The sequence below is a fragment of the Hyaena hyaena genome, unplaced genomic scaffold (genome assembly GCF_003009895.1).
Source record: "Hyaena hyaena isolate Hyena2069 unplaced genomic scaffold, ASM300989v1 scaffold_763, whole genome shotgun sequence".
Taxonomy (NCBI): Eukaryota; Metazoa; Chordata; class Mammalia; order Carnivora; family Hyaenidae; genus Hyaena; species Hyaena hyaena.
This window is the reverse complement of record NW_024081394.1, coordinates 794,459-807,659: the sequence shown is the minus strand read 5'-3', so window position 1 is coordinate 807,659 and position 13,201 is coordinate 794,459.

Genomic DNA, 13,201 nt, shown 5'->3' with positions numbered 1-13,201 from the left:
TCTTCAGAACTCATTAAATATTTATATACTCACTATAATTTACATAGGAATATAATACATTTTCACAGCAGGTCTCCCAATAACTTGAAAATATTTTCAAGCAATTATCTACAAATAAAGGTTAAATACTGTGTACGATAATGTCTATAAAATCTAAGTCATATAATCAAACTACATAAAATACAAGAAGAATATAAAGAGATAAAATTAATTTTTGAATTCTTAATCTTAGTCCACTTCAGTGTTATGGCTGTGTGCCTCATTCATCAATATACAGATGTTTGAGGTATACGCAGACACCTTATACAGGGAATAATATCTTCTTCACACTGCCTCATAGAAGCTAGTTTGAGCACAGTCACATTAGTAGTAGTTTTCACCAGAGATTTGGGGTGTAAAAACTTGTAATGGCTCCCAAAATCTACGAAGTAAGGCACAAGTCCCTTCTAACCTTTATTAATCCCAGTATTGATTTTTATTTCTCTGCCATAATAGACACTTGCTATGGAAGACTAAGTCTATGTAACAGATGTTCTTGAGTCTGATTTAGTGTTTGTTCAGAATATCTAGTCACTCAAGGCCTCTTGGCATATAGATGTCTTAGCAGGAAATTTAGCCTGAGAGCCATACAGTTGTCAAAATTCTATTTCATTTGTTTGCCCGCTTATATCAAGTAATCCCTTATTTTGCTTTTTCCTTATATCTGATCAGTAGGGGTCTTTCGGAAGTATGTGTCAAGCAACAGAAGCTCGGGTTTATCTCTTCATCATTTATGGAAAATTTAGTTGTTTTTTCCATTCAGACTCTGAGTTACCTAGGCATAGGCAAGCATATGCTTCTAATCAAGGCAGGATATTTTTAGGATCTACAGAAAAGCCAAGGGTCCTTGTGAGATTATTTGGGATGACTGCTATGCCTGGCAGACCTGAGGAATGGCAGAGCCCAGGCATGGCAGTGAAAGGCGATGTAGAAGATCCAGGGTCCTGACAAGACTCTTTCTCTACCTCGCTTTTCTGTGGCTCTTTTTAACCCAAGCCAGCTTTGTCTGCCTGTGATCTTCCTGAAGTCCTTTCAATAGGTTCCTTTGTTGCTTAAGATAAAGAACATTTCTTTGATTTGCAACCAGAATCCTGATGAGTAGAGGTGATGTGAAACAACCTTAAATAAGTCAATAGAAGAGAACCTCTGAAAACTTATTTATGAAATTCCCGAAAGTAGGTTGACTGCAGCCCAAAATGGGATGGTGAAAAGAGGTATTCAATAGTTCAGCAGAGAGTAAGCAAAGTGTCAAAAAATATGCCTCATACACATTTAGGAAAGGGCTGTTTGTGATGTCTATGAATTCAGAAAAAGGGAAAAATTTATTCAGCGCCTTCTGTGTGCAATGGAAGTGCTCTATGGATAGAACGATGCCTATCATTTGAGTCATCAAATTTGAGTCATGTCTCTGTAACTTTGGGAACAAATTCTAAGTGATAAAGTGGAGATGATTCTAAAAGGGACTCTCAATTTTGCAGGGATTAGTAAGGATTCAAAAATCTGAACTGTAAAGCTTACTGCATGCATAAGTTTGGTTTTTGTTCTGCTGCTTTAGCTCTGCTCATTTTATTATATAAGAAGGATGAAGGCAGAATGTCCAATCTCAGGAAGCTTGAGGAATCGAAGCCAAGCACATAGATAACTAAGATACTCACTAGAATATGTGAAATGATAGAACCCAAAAGATCTTAAAGTATAACAGGAACTCATAGGCTGAGGAGATTCACAGGCAGAAGAGCTGGACTAGGTCTCAGAGAATGTCAGAGCATAAGCCTTTTGAACCTGGGAGTGAAAACTGTATGTACTCTGCCTGTGGTTTTTACATTGCTTTTAGTCAGTAGGCACTATCATATTGCTTAAGGGCAGTTGAGTAAGTCAGACACATTGGATTTCAAAAGTGTTAATGATTTATTTGCTCCCTCTTTCCTTTGGAATTTTTTTAATGAAATGAAATGAAATCTTAGATGATTGAAGTGACAACAGAATTCAAGCCTCAGTATAAATTATACGGTTCATTTAACATAAAATAATTCCAAATAATGAATTAACAAATACTCTTGCTTCATAGTAAGCAAACATAAGTTTTGCCTTGTTCATTACAAAATAAATGTTTCAACAGTAAGTGAAAAACCAAATAAGGCATCAGTAGAAGGAGACTAGTTGTGTTGTTTTTATAATAAGGGTCTTAAAGTCAATAGCTTATTAAAATTCTCAGAAAGCTTTTTTTTTTAACGTATCAAAATTCTTTTAAGATTTATTTGGTCTATTTATCAGGGCTTTGAGGACTTAGCTCTGCAGCGACATCTTATGGAGCTGGGTAGCTTGCACAACCATTTAATAAAGTCTGGCAGGAGTGATCATTGTTCTAACAGATTAAATGCAAATAGAATTCCTGCTTGTGCTTTGAATATGGAAGTAATTAAACTGATGCCACAAGCACTTGTTTTCTCCTCTGTTGTTGCTTATCTAAAATTTCTTTATCATGGCAACTGTATGATTTTTAAAACACTCTATGATATGTGTTGAGATCTGAAATTCTCACCACACATTTCCAAGCCATGATAGAAAGGGAGAAAGAAGCTGTTGAATAGTGAAATGAGACAGCAGTAAAGGATCACAGTACAGCTGGTGTTTGTTGGCAAGAGTTTCCACTTAAAAATTTGCAGCAGTGCAAATGCCTCTACTATTATTGGCACTTTTCAGTGATTGTGACCACCAATGGCTTGGGGGGGGGGGGAGAGGGAGGAAGTTGAAGTATTTGAAACTTAAAGAAACAAACTGTGAAATTTCCTTTAGCATATAAATGTATCCATTTCTTCTTCCAAGTGTGTTCTTTTGACAGGACAGCACACTGTATTAAACTCAAAAGAGGAAAAGTGGTTTTTATTTCATATTTTTATGACTGGATTTACATCTCCAAAGAGACTTGGGTTTGAAATCCTGTTTGTAGCATCTCTTCACAATTTGCTGGAGGTGAAATAATCAATGACTTCAATATTATTCTTGAATATTTTTTAAAATTTTCATTATGTTTCACATTCACCATAAGATGTGCTGATTGAAAGAAACTTTACTTGGAAGCAGAAGCCTTGCATGTAGTAAGATTTCACTCAGTGTTTAATATATGTGAAACAAAGTTCATCGTAAGAGTACAAACTCGTAAGTAATTTCCATGTGGATTCAGAAAGTGAAGCCATAATGAAGAGGAAAAATTATGAGATATTTGATACTGACAATTCTATTAAATCTTGATCAGTCAATGAATGACACACTAGCTGTATTTTTTATTATTTTTTTAAATGTTTATTTTTGAGAGACAGACAGAGCATGAGCAGGGGAGGGACAGAGAGAGAAAGAGACACAGAATCTGAAACAGGCTCCAGGCTCTGAGCTGTTTGGACAGAACCCAACATGGGGCTTGAACCCATGAACCATAAGATCATGACCTAAGCCAAAGTTGGAAGCTTACCTGACTGAGTCCCCCAAGCACTCCAACATTAGCTGTATTAAATACTGCATTCTACCTGAACAAGAAAAGGAAATTTCATTATGTATCTAAGAGCACATTGCAACTCTTTTATGCCATTATGATCACTGGTGAGTAAAAGGCATGGTCCATTTTTGTCTGATAGCTGGGATCCTATTCACTTATGAATATTACCAGGGTGCCTGGTCAATTATGATTGCATCTTAAGAACTCTGAGCATTTTCATGAGTATCATAAACACTCTTTGAAAATAATGTATTTTTCAAAGACCAGTGACAAGATAGATCTGAGGCTCTACAATCCAGAGACCCTCTGAAGTATAAGATTTGCATGTTTTTATTTTCCAGGCCCATCAATTAGAGAAAAAGCCGACTCTGTAACTTACGATTGTTTACTGCATCATGAGACACAGATAACACATTCTTTTAGAGATTGGTTTGTGCCTCACACATATCTATGTTCAATAAAGTTTGTTGACATTAATTATTAAGTTACATTGGTAGAATTTCTAGAAACAAAAAAATTTAGAAGTTGAATTGGTTGGGTGATGGGGGTGGGGAAATTATGATGACTTTGATTTATTATGTGATCTTGAGGTAGCAATCACTTATCCAAATGGACAATGTAGAACCCAGTTAGCAATGTGAAACTGAATTTACGGTATTTATGAAGCAACAGTTACATATAATTGAGAACACTCCAAAGCAGATGTTAGTTTCAGTGTACTGTAAACTCTTGAAGGATATATTATAGAAAGAGATGACTATAACACTCATAGTTCAAATGGTAGACTACTATAGACATGGAATATTTGTGTCAAGATACTGTATGTATCTCCTTTGTAAAAATACCACACTGCTATTTCATTAGTTTGAAGAACTGGAATTAGATTCAATATCTTACAAGGAGAATTGATCCAACCCTGATATGTGAGAGCAACTACCAGTAGGAAGTTATAAATACTTATGGGCAAAATGAATTCTTTGTATACAGAATATAAAGCAGCTCAACACCAACATGAGCATATAACACCAAATGGACATATGTGACCAACATGATATCAGGATAAGCATATAGACCTTGAAGGTCTGAAAACATTTAAATTGGAAATTTTAAGATATAAAATTCCTTCTATTTAAGTATGCAATCATAGATAAGTAGGAGAATTGGACTCTCTACCATTATAAAAATCATAAAGAAAAATAAATTTGCTTAAAATGGCAGTTAGAAAGATATAAAAGAAATATATCTTCACTTGAACAAAGAAGATTTTACCACTGGCTCTTTTTTATTTTTTTAAGGATGTAAGTAGGAGAGAACATTTTGGCTCTTACCATTTTTGAGAGGTAATATAACATTGAATCAAGTGGAGAAAAATGACAGCTTTTTCTATGCCAAAATATTTTTTTTTCTAAAAAAAACAAATAGGAAGACAACTGGAAGAAACACACATAAACTGATGGATTCCAACATTCTGTTTCTAATTGGCTAATTTCATATTAGCAGTTTTACATCTTTTCTTCTGATGTGAATCATCATGGGGGAAGAAAACAAGGCAAATGATTTCCTGGCTGAGAAAGAGATCTTTGCTTCATTACATAATTTTAATTTGTTCTGGTTTCTATTCTGAACACTGAGAACTCAATAGAGAAAATGTTGCTTTTTAACACATAACTATGTGCATTTACATAACTATGTACATTTAAAATGTTAAAGAGCTCACTTCCATCCCATCTCACTTGTCAGATCCTGCTCCCCCAAGCCTTTCAAAGCTGAAATCTGTGATGCCTGTCAAATGCAGATTCAGTCCTATCAATTATGAAGATAGTCTTTTCCAGAACAAAATGTATCAGCGAGCACAGCCTTAACTTCAACTGGGCCTGGAGATAGTCTCAGACCCAAAGTCATGAAATTTATCTAATTAGGGAAGTGTAAGCCACAAGTACTTGTGAAGGGGCTGATACTAATATTAACACAAGCTTTAATGAGAGCTACACACTTTGTGTTTACAATATATGGAAACTCACACAATATTTTCCTTATAGGATTGGGAGAACAAAAATGGAAGTACTAATCCAGTTATGGAGAAAATCCCCTCTAACAACTCAAAATTTAAATTGGTCTCAGAAGGCCTAGACACCGGGAGTTAGGGAGAACTAGAAACAGATCAGTCCTCACAGGGACTAACCCTCCAATTCAAATACTTAATCCTTTACTTGATTAACATGATTATTGCCCTTAGGCTAACAGTCTGCCAAAAGCAAATTTAATTAAACTTCTAAGGAAGATAACATCATACAGAACCTCAAATTATCTCGGCAATTTTACATTCACAGTGACCATCACCCAGTAGAAAAACTAATGAGCATAAGAGGAGACAAAAGGCATAACCACAAAGAAAAACCATGGGTAACAGGAGAGTCCCTTCAAATGACTTCAAAATATTATAAGGCAAGAATGAAAACTTTGACACAGAAATAAGATCAATAAATAGAACAGGGAGCAAATGAAAATTCTACAGTAAAAAACAATATATAAAACTTTTATTTTTTTAAGTTTATTTGTTTATTTTGAGAGAGAGAGAAAGAGAGAGAGAGAAGAGAGAGAGAAGCAGAGGAGCAGAGAAAGAGAGGGAGAAAGGATTTCCCAGGCAGGCTCTGGCACTGTCAGCTCAGAGTGTGATGTGGGGTGTGATCGATCCCCTGAACCTTGAGACCATGGCCTAAGCTGAAACCAAGAGTCCAATGCTTAACTGACTGAGTCACTCAGTTTTTTCCTAAAACTGTTCTTTTTTTTTTTTTACGAGGCACCAGCAGAGCCTGCTTGGGGTTCTCTCTCTCCCTCTCTTTCTGTCTCTCCCCCACTCATGCTCTCTCTCAAAATACATAAATAAACATCTGAAAAAATATATAAAGATACCTATTTTTTACAAGCTGATTTATGCGTGCAGTGCAATCCTAATAAAATTTTCAGCCATTTTTAAATGGAAATCAATATTGATGCATTTTTTCCTAAAAATGTAAATATAAGAGCATTGGGGAAAAATAAAGGACTAACATATGAGGACTTAATCTAGATCACAATACTTCATAAGTATTCCCCATTAAGGAGATTTCTCAACCATGTCATGATTGACAGTTTGAGTAGAATAGTCTTTCTTTGGGGAGGCTATCTTGTGACTGGAGAATATTTTTCCAAATCCCTATCTTCTACCCACAATATGCTAGTAGTAACCACCCTCTCCAGTTGTCACATATGTAAATGTTACCAGACATTGCCAGTGTCCCCTGGGAAGGTGGAATTCACCCTTGCTTAATGACCACTACTCTAGAAAATACATGTGTTTATGCAACAGAAACCATGTACAAGAATGTTATAAATACATTCAGTGTTTATAGTTACCAAAAAGTGTAAACAAAAAAAATCCATAAACATTAGCAGGGTTAAAAATTTTAGTACATTATAACTAGATTCCATAAAACATTGACACTAAGCTAATTATAATTATACACAAGTATACAAATATGTTGTAAAAACATAATATTTATCATAAGTCACCAGACAAAAAGAATGTCTGCTCCATGATTCCATTCATAGACTTTCAAACAGAGGCAAATTTAATTTATAAAAGTCTTAGAAGGTAGTATAGTGACTGTCTTTGTAGAAGGAAGAAAGAGAGGTAAGAGATTATAAAGAGATACTACTGGGTTCTTTAAGCTGCTAGTAATGCTCTCTATTTTTGACCAAAATGTTTATTACCTAGATTTATTTTGTATTAATACACCAAGCTCTACAATTATTATGTGAAGTTCTCTGTATGTATATATTAATTCAATAAAATTTTAAAAGTTCTAAGTTCATCAAAAATAAAGAAAAAGAAACATAGAACAAGTGGGACAAAAGGAAAATTCAAAGAAAAATTATAAGAAGATGTAAATATAATATAGTAGTAATTCCATTAAATGTAAATGTACAAAATTCATCAGTTATAGCCAAGTTTGTTTATACTTTATTAAGTAGGAAAACATGTTGATACAAGACACACATCTAAAGTAGCTAAAGAAAAAATATGAGTGAAATTAAAAGAATGGGAAAATAAGTCAAAGAGCAGTAAGAAAAAACATCTAGGACATGTTAGACCTTAAGGCAGAAAGCATCATTAGAGTGATATACACTGCAAAATTATAACATTCAGTTCATGATAAAGATATAAATATTCTGATAAATTTAGATTATATTTAAAGCAAGTATTGAGACAACTACAAGAAGAAATAGAAGAATCCACAACAATTCTATGAGTAATTTATGAAAGATAAAGCAATAAAGTAAAAAACAGAATATAAACAACACAAGTGACAACTCTATGAAGGGATATATGTTGAGAGAGCACTACATGCAAGGACTGCAGAATATATATTCATTTCAAGCATACATAGTATCTTTCTCAAAATAATCCTCATGGTATTATTCAACACGAAGTTGGGAATGATAATGGATGACCACATAAGATAATTTTTTTAACAATGCCTTTTAGAAGCTATAGATGAAATGAATATTTGTATGTAAAAATTTCTAGTTGTTAAGATATGGTAAATACTCAATAACTGTTACTTCCCTTTCTTTTAATGCTGCATTTATAAATGCCTTTATAAATATAAATATTTTTATATTTATATAAATTTATTTATATATTTATATTTATATAAATTTATATAAATTTATTTATAAATATAAATAAATTTAAAAAATATATTTATATTTATAAATAAATTTATATAAATTTAAAATTATATAAAATTTATATATTTATATAAAATATAAATATAAATGTATTTATAAAGGCATTTATAAATACCTATATTGTGTATTCTTCTGTCCTGGCAATGAGATACGAATCTTGATGTAGAATCAGTAAAATCTTTAATCTTCTCAACTTTAACTTCTAGTGATCTTTATGATCTTTATGGGCTGAGGTAGGTTTTCTCTTCTGGACCTCAAAATCAGGTTTTATGTGCAAAATTCTGTTCTTTTAATTGGCACTTCCTTTTTGTTCTATGGTTATGATTTTTTTCATGATTAAAATTAGGTTTAGTGAATCTATATCTTCTTTCAGTTTGTCATCATCGCTTATTTCTATTTCCTTCATTATGCTATAGTGAAAATAATACTAGTCACAGATTCAGAATACACAAGTTTTCATCCTGGTTCTACAGATAGCTAACTTCATTTGTTCTTCGTTAAAACATACTGTTGTTAAAAGGATTAGAAGAAATCACTTGTGCCTTGTTAACTATAAAGCCATATAAAAGTATGATTACTAACTTTTACTATCAGGGCATGTATCTTCCTATAAGAGTATGGGTACCAAAAACAAACTCCACTTTTGTCATAACTGGCAATGACTGGATTGGCTAATGGGGAAATAAAAGAATTAAACTGTATCCAATTACTCAATATATTATTCAATGAGTTTGTACCATTATTACTATTTTCAGATATTGATATTAAAATTTTGAGAAGCTTAATGGACTGTCTAATCTCTGAAGATACCCTTTTATTTCCATTTCATTATGTCTATGACATAAATGTAAGAATTCAGTATCTTAAGTTGTAATAAAAATTGCAGTAGTAACTGGAATAACATAACTTTTGAATTTAAATCTATTAATGTCCATTTATAAGTGATGTAGATTTAGATATTTATTATATGTCAAAATGAAAAAGGAAAAACTAAGATATGTAGTTGTTGGACACTTGGATTCTTTCCATAATTTGGCTATTATAAGATGATGTTACTATAAACATCAAGGTGCATGAATTAGTACTTTTGAATTACTATTTTTATATTCTCTGGGGGAATATCTAGTAGTACAATTGCTATATTGTAAGGTAGTTCTATTTTTAACTTTTTCTTTTTAGTGGTTATTTTTGAGAGAGAGAAAGTGCAAGCAGGGGAGGGGCAGAGACAGAGGAAGGAAGAGAGAATTCCAAGCAGGCTCCACACTGTTAGTGCAAAGCCCAAGGTGGGGCTTGAACCTACAAACTGGGAGATCATGACTTGAGCCAAAATCCAAAGCCAGACACTTAATTGACTGTGCCACCAGGTGAACCTCTATTTTTAATTTTTTGGGGAATCTTCATACTGTTCTTCAGAGCGGCTGCCCCAGTTTGCATTCCCACCAACAGTGCAAGAGGGTTCCCCTTTCTCCACATCTTCATCAACACGTGTTATTTCTTGTGCTGTTGATTTTGGCCATTTTGTGAGCTGATATCTCATTGCAGTTTTGATTTGTAAAATTAGAATGTTATTCAACTGTGAATAAAATGAAATCTTGCCATTTGCAACAACATGGGTGGAACTAGAGAATAATATGCCAACTGAAATAAGTCAGTCAGAAAAAAACAAATACTACATGATTTCACTCATATGTAGAACTTAAGAAATTTAAGAAAGAAGCAAAGAAAAAAGACACACACACACACACACACACACACACACACACAGAGAGGCAAACCAAAAAATAGACCCTTAACTATAGAAAACAAATTGATGGCTATGAGAGGGAGGATGGTGGGGGTTGAGTGAAAAAGGTGATCAGGATTAAGGAGGGCACTTGTGATGAGCACTAGGTATTGTATAGAAGTGTTGACTCACTATATTGTAGACCTAAAAATAATATTACACTATATGTTAACTAAGTGGAATTTAAATAAAAACCTTTTTAAAATGTATGTCTTTTCATCACTGAAGACTGTGCCATTTACCAGTAATACCTATATTCTTTCAGTGCTTACTCCTTGGTCAAACAAATGATGACGACTCTCCTTGCATGCAGAATGCATCTGTAATTTAAAAGAACACAGACCAATAGGATGAAATAATATTCTAAGTTATAAAATGTCACAATGAATTTCTCTCCCAAAACTATCCAATTCTTTTTCGTAATGCACATGTAAATACTTCTTATATAACCCAGTCTCTCAAAAATGAGCATTCCAGTCTTAAAGAGCATTAAAGAAATAAGCTAAAAACTCTTACCTTGAAATAAAATAAACTATATCTTAAACAGATGACCTATTAGCTGGTTACCAATTTGTTTCAAATGTTCAGATCACTCACTTTGACCAGAGCTAGAGTACTTGGCTGAAAATTACCAAAACATACCTTAAATTCTTATCCCTATACCCAGATTGCCCCGTCTGCTTTTTTTCCTATCAATTTATAGATGGAGAGAGAGAAAAGTGAGTCAGGTTTTTCAGTCCAATGTTTTATATATTCTGGGAAACAGGCACAGAAGCTTCTGTGACCCCAGGGATAGCTTAAATAATGACAATAACTATTGAAGGCGGAAAGTTGGGAAATTTCATGGCTACACGACCTTCCCAATGTGGTATGAATCATGCAAAATCCCACGCAAAGTCAGAAAATTTCACAAAGATTTTAGAAACTAACTTTAAATTATCTCCCCTTTCCATTGTAACTGCACTGAGTAAACTGATGATGAAGGGAATAGCATTTGGAAAGATATGAAAAATCGCCATTTTATCATTTTTTTGTCCTTCTGGTGCCTCTCCATCTTTTTTACATTGGAATTTTATATACTGTAGCATCTGGATTTACAGGAATCATAGCACATGGATTCCTCTCTTGTCTAACTTCTCTTGCGAATATTGAGGATTGACTTAAGTGACAAGTCAAGGAAATGTCAAAAGCTAGATTTGTTCTCTAGGTAAAGCAATGCTAAGGGAGGAGCTAACCTCATCTATTACCCAATAAGAAGGAGGTGAATTGTTTCATTTTGGAATATCTATAGTTGGATTCTCGATACTCATCTGATGAACCAAGAATATGCTCTATATCATTTCAAGGGCATAAAAAATATCATTATGGAAATAATAATTTGCGAGCATAGTACTATTTTCAGCCCTTGCACATGGTATAATAGAAAAAGCCCCAAAATAAAATGGGAGAACTACATCCCATTATGAGTGTAAACTTACACAGACTATATGATCTGGGAAAGTCACTTAATCTTAATGGGCCATAACTATACCATAAACTGAAGTCAGGAAGGATTGGACAAATTCTAGAATCTAACACTCAAAACAATTAGCAACTTCTCCTACTCCTCACAAGCTGGCACTCATTTTATAGTTATTCTTTTTCACTGGTTTACTAAAGAGTTGTCTGAACTTTATCAGTGCATTTTCTGTTTATTCATTTCTTCCTCACACTCTACAGTGTGAATTAGTCCACTTGACTGAAGCTATAATTTTCATAGTGTTCCATGAAACTTTCCCCAGTATCCTCAAATGATCTTTAATCTGGGCTTCACAGGTTATTTTTAAATTCAATAATTGCTTTTATTACACCCTATTCTTTTCTTTACATGTTCACTATTATATTGTAAGTAGCTTTGACTACAGCTTTGATTAGTTTATCACTCCCACATTTCCCACAAAAGGTGCTGGCACATGAAAGTGGATTAATAATTACTTGTTCAAGTGGCATCGCCTTAGTTCTGCTTTTACTAAAGACTATTTTATTTAATATAAAAAAAAAACAAAGAAATACCTAGCTACACGCATATCAGCAAATAAAAAGGAAATAATTGGCAAAATATAAAAGGATGGCACAGATACGTAATGTACATGCATGGTCAAAAAGGTATATCAATGACCAGAAATGAGTGTAATTCCTTAATTATAAAACTGATAGCTGTTTGACTAATATAAACTCTCCCCACTTTCACTCATAGCTTCCATATGTACATTTAAGACGATAAAAGAATGAGAGTTAGGAGAGTTAAGATTAAGAATATTTAAATTCTATTTACATTAAGTAAAAGTGATGAGATTAAATTTGGAAACATATTATATGCACATGTCAAAATCTGCAGTAACATGGACAGTCCAAAAAGGACTGGGAAAGACTTCTGACTTGCTCTTGTTTTTAGCATTTACCTTGGATATTATTGTCTACACTAGGAGTTAATCAGGTTTTCTGTTTGGGTCCTCTGAGAAGAAATTACTTGACAAATTACTTCTTAGGGACAAATGCCAGTGAAGGCAAAAGGGGAGAGGAGCAGGTTTAAACAGCGTCTTCCAAGTCAGGACTGATGCCTGTGAAGGGAACATGGGAAACAAGGGAGACTGTGTAGGAGAAGCCTTAGTTTGCAGGGCAGCTCTGAGGAAGTCTCATCCAGGCTGATGGGAGTGCAGAACCAAGGTTGCTGGTAAGAGGGGTCCCACATATGGTAGGGTTGGTCACACTCCAGTATCGCCATGGCTCTCAGCCATCAGCTGGAAGCAGACAGGGCATGACTTTGGCACATGGACTATAGCAGATCTAACGATGTCATAGCTGGAGACCTTTTGAAGGGAGCAGCAAGTGCTCACAAAGGGCATTCTCAATGATACACCTCCAAGACTGCCAGACCAGAACGTCGTAACTCTGATATATTACAAACTTGTTTCTGTCTGTTCGGAATCATCTATTCCTGTACATTTCAGTTTTTCTCTCTACATCAATTTGAAAAAGAAAATAAATCTCCCAAGATGCAATACAAACAGGTCCTAGATGGTAATGGTTTTTGGTCCATTGTGGTCTGGCCATGTCTTCAACAGAGAATTTGCTATATGGGCAGGAATAAAGCAGAAAATTCCTGCATGATC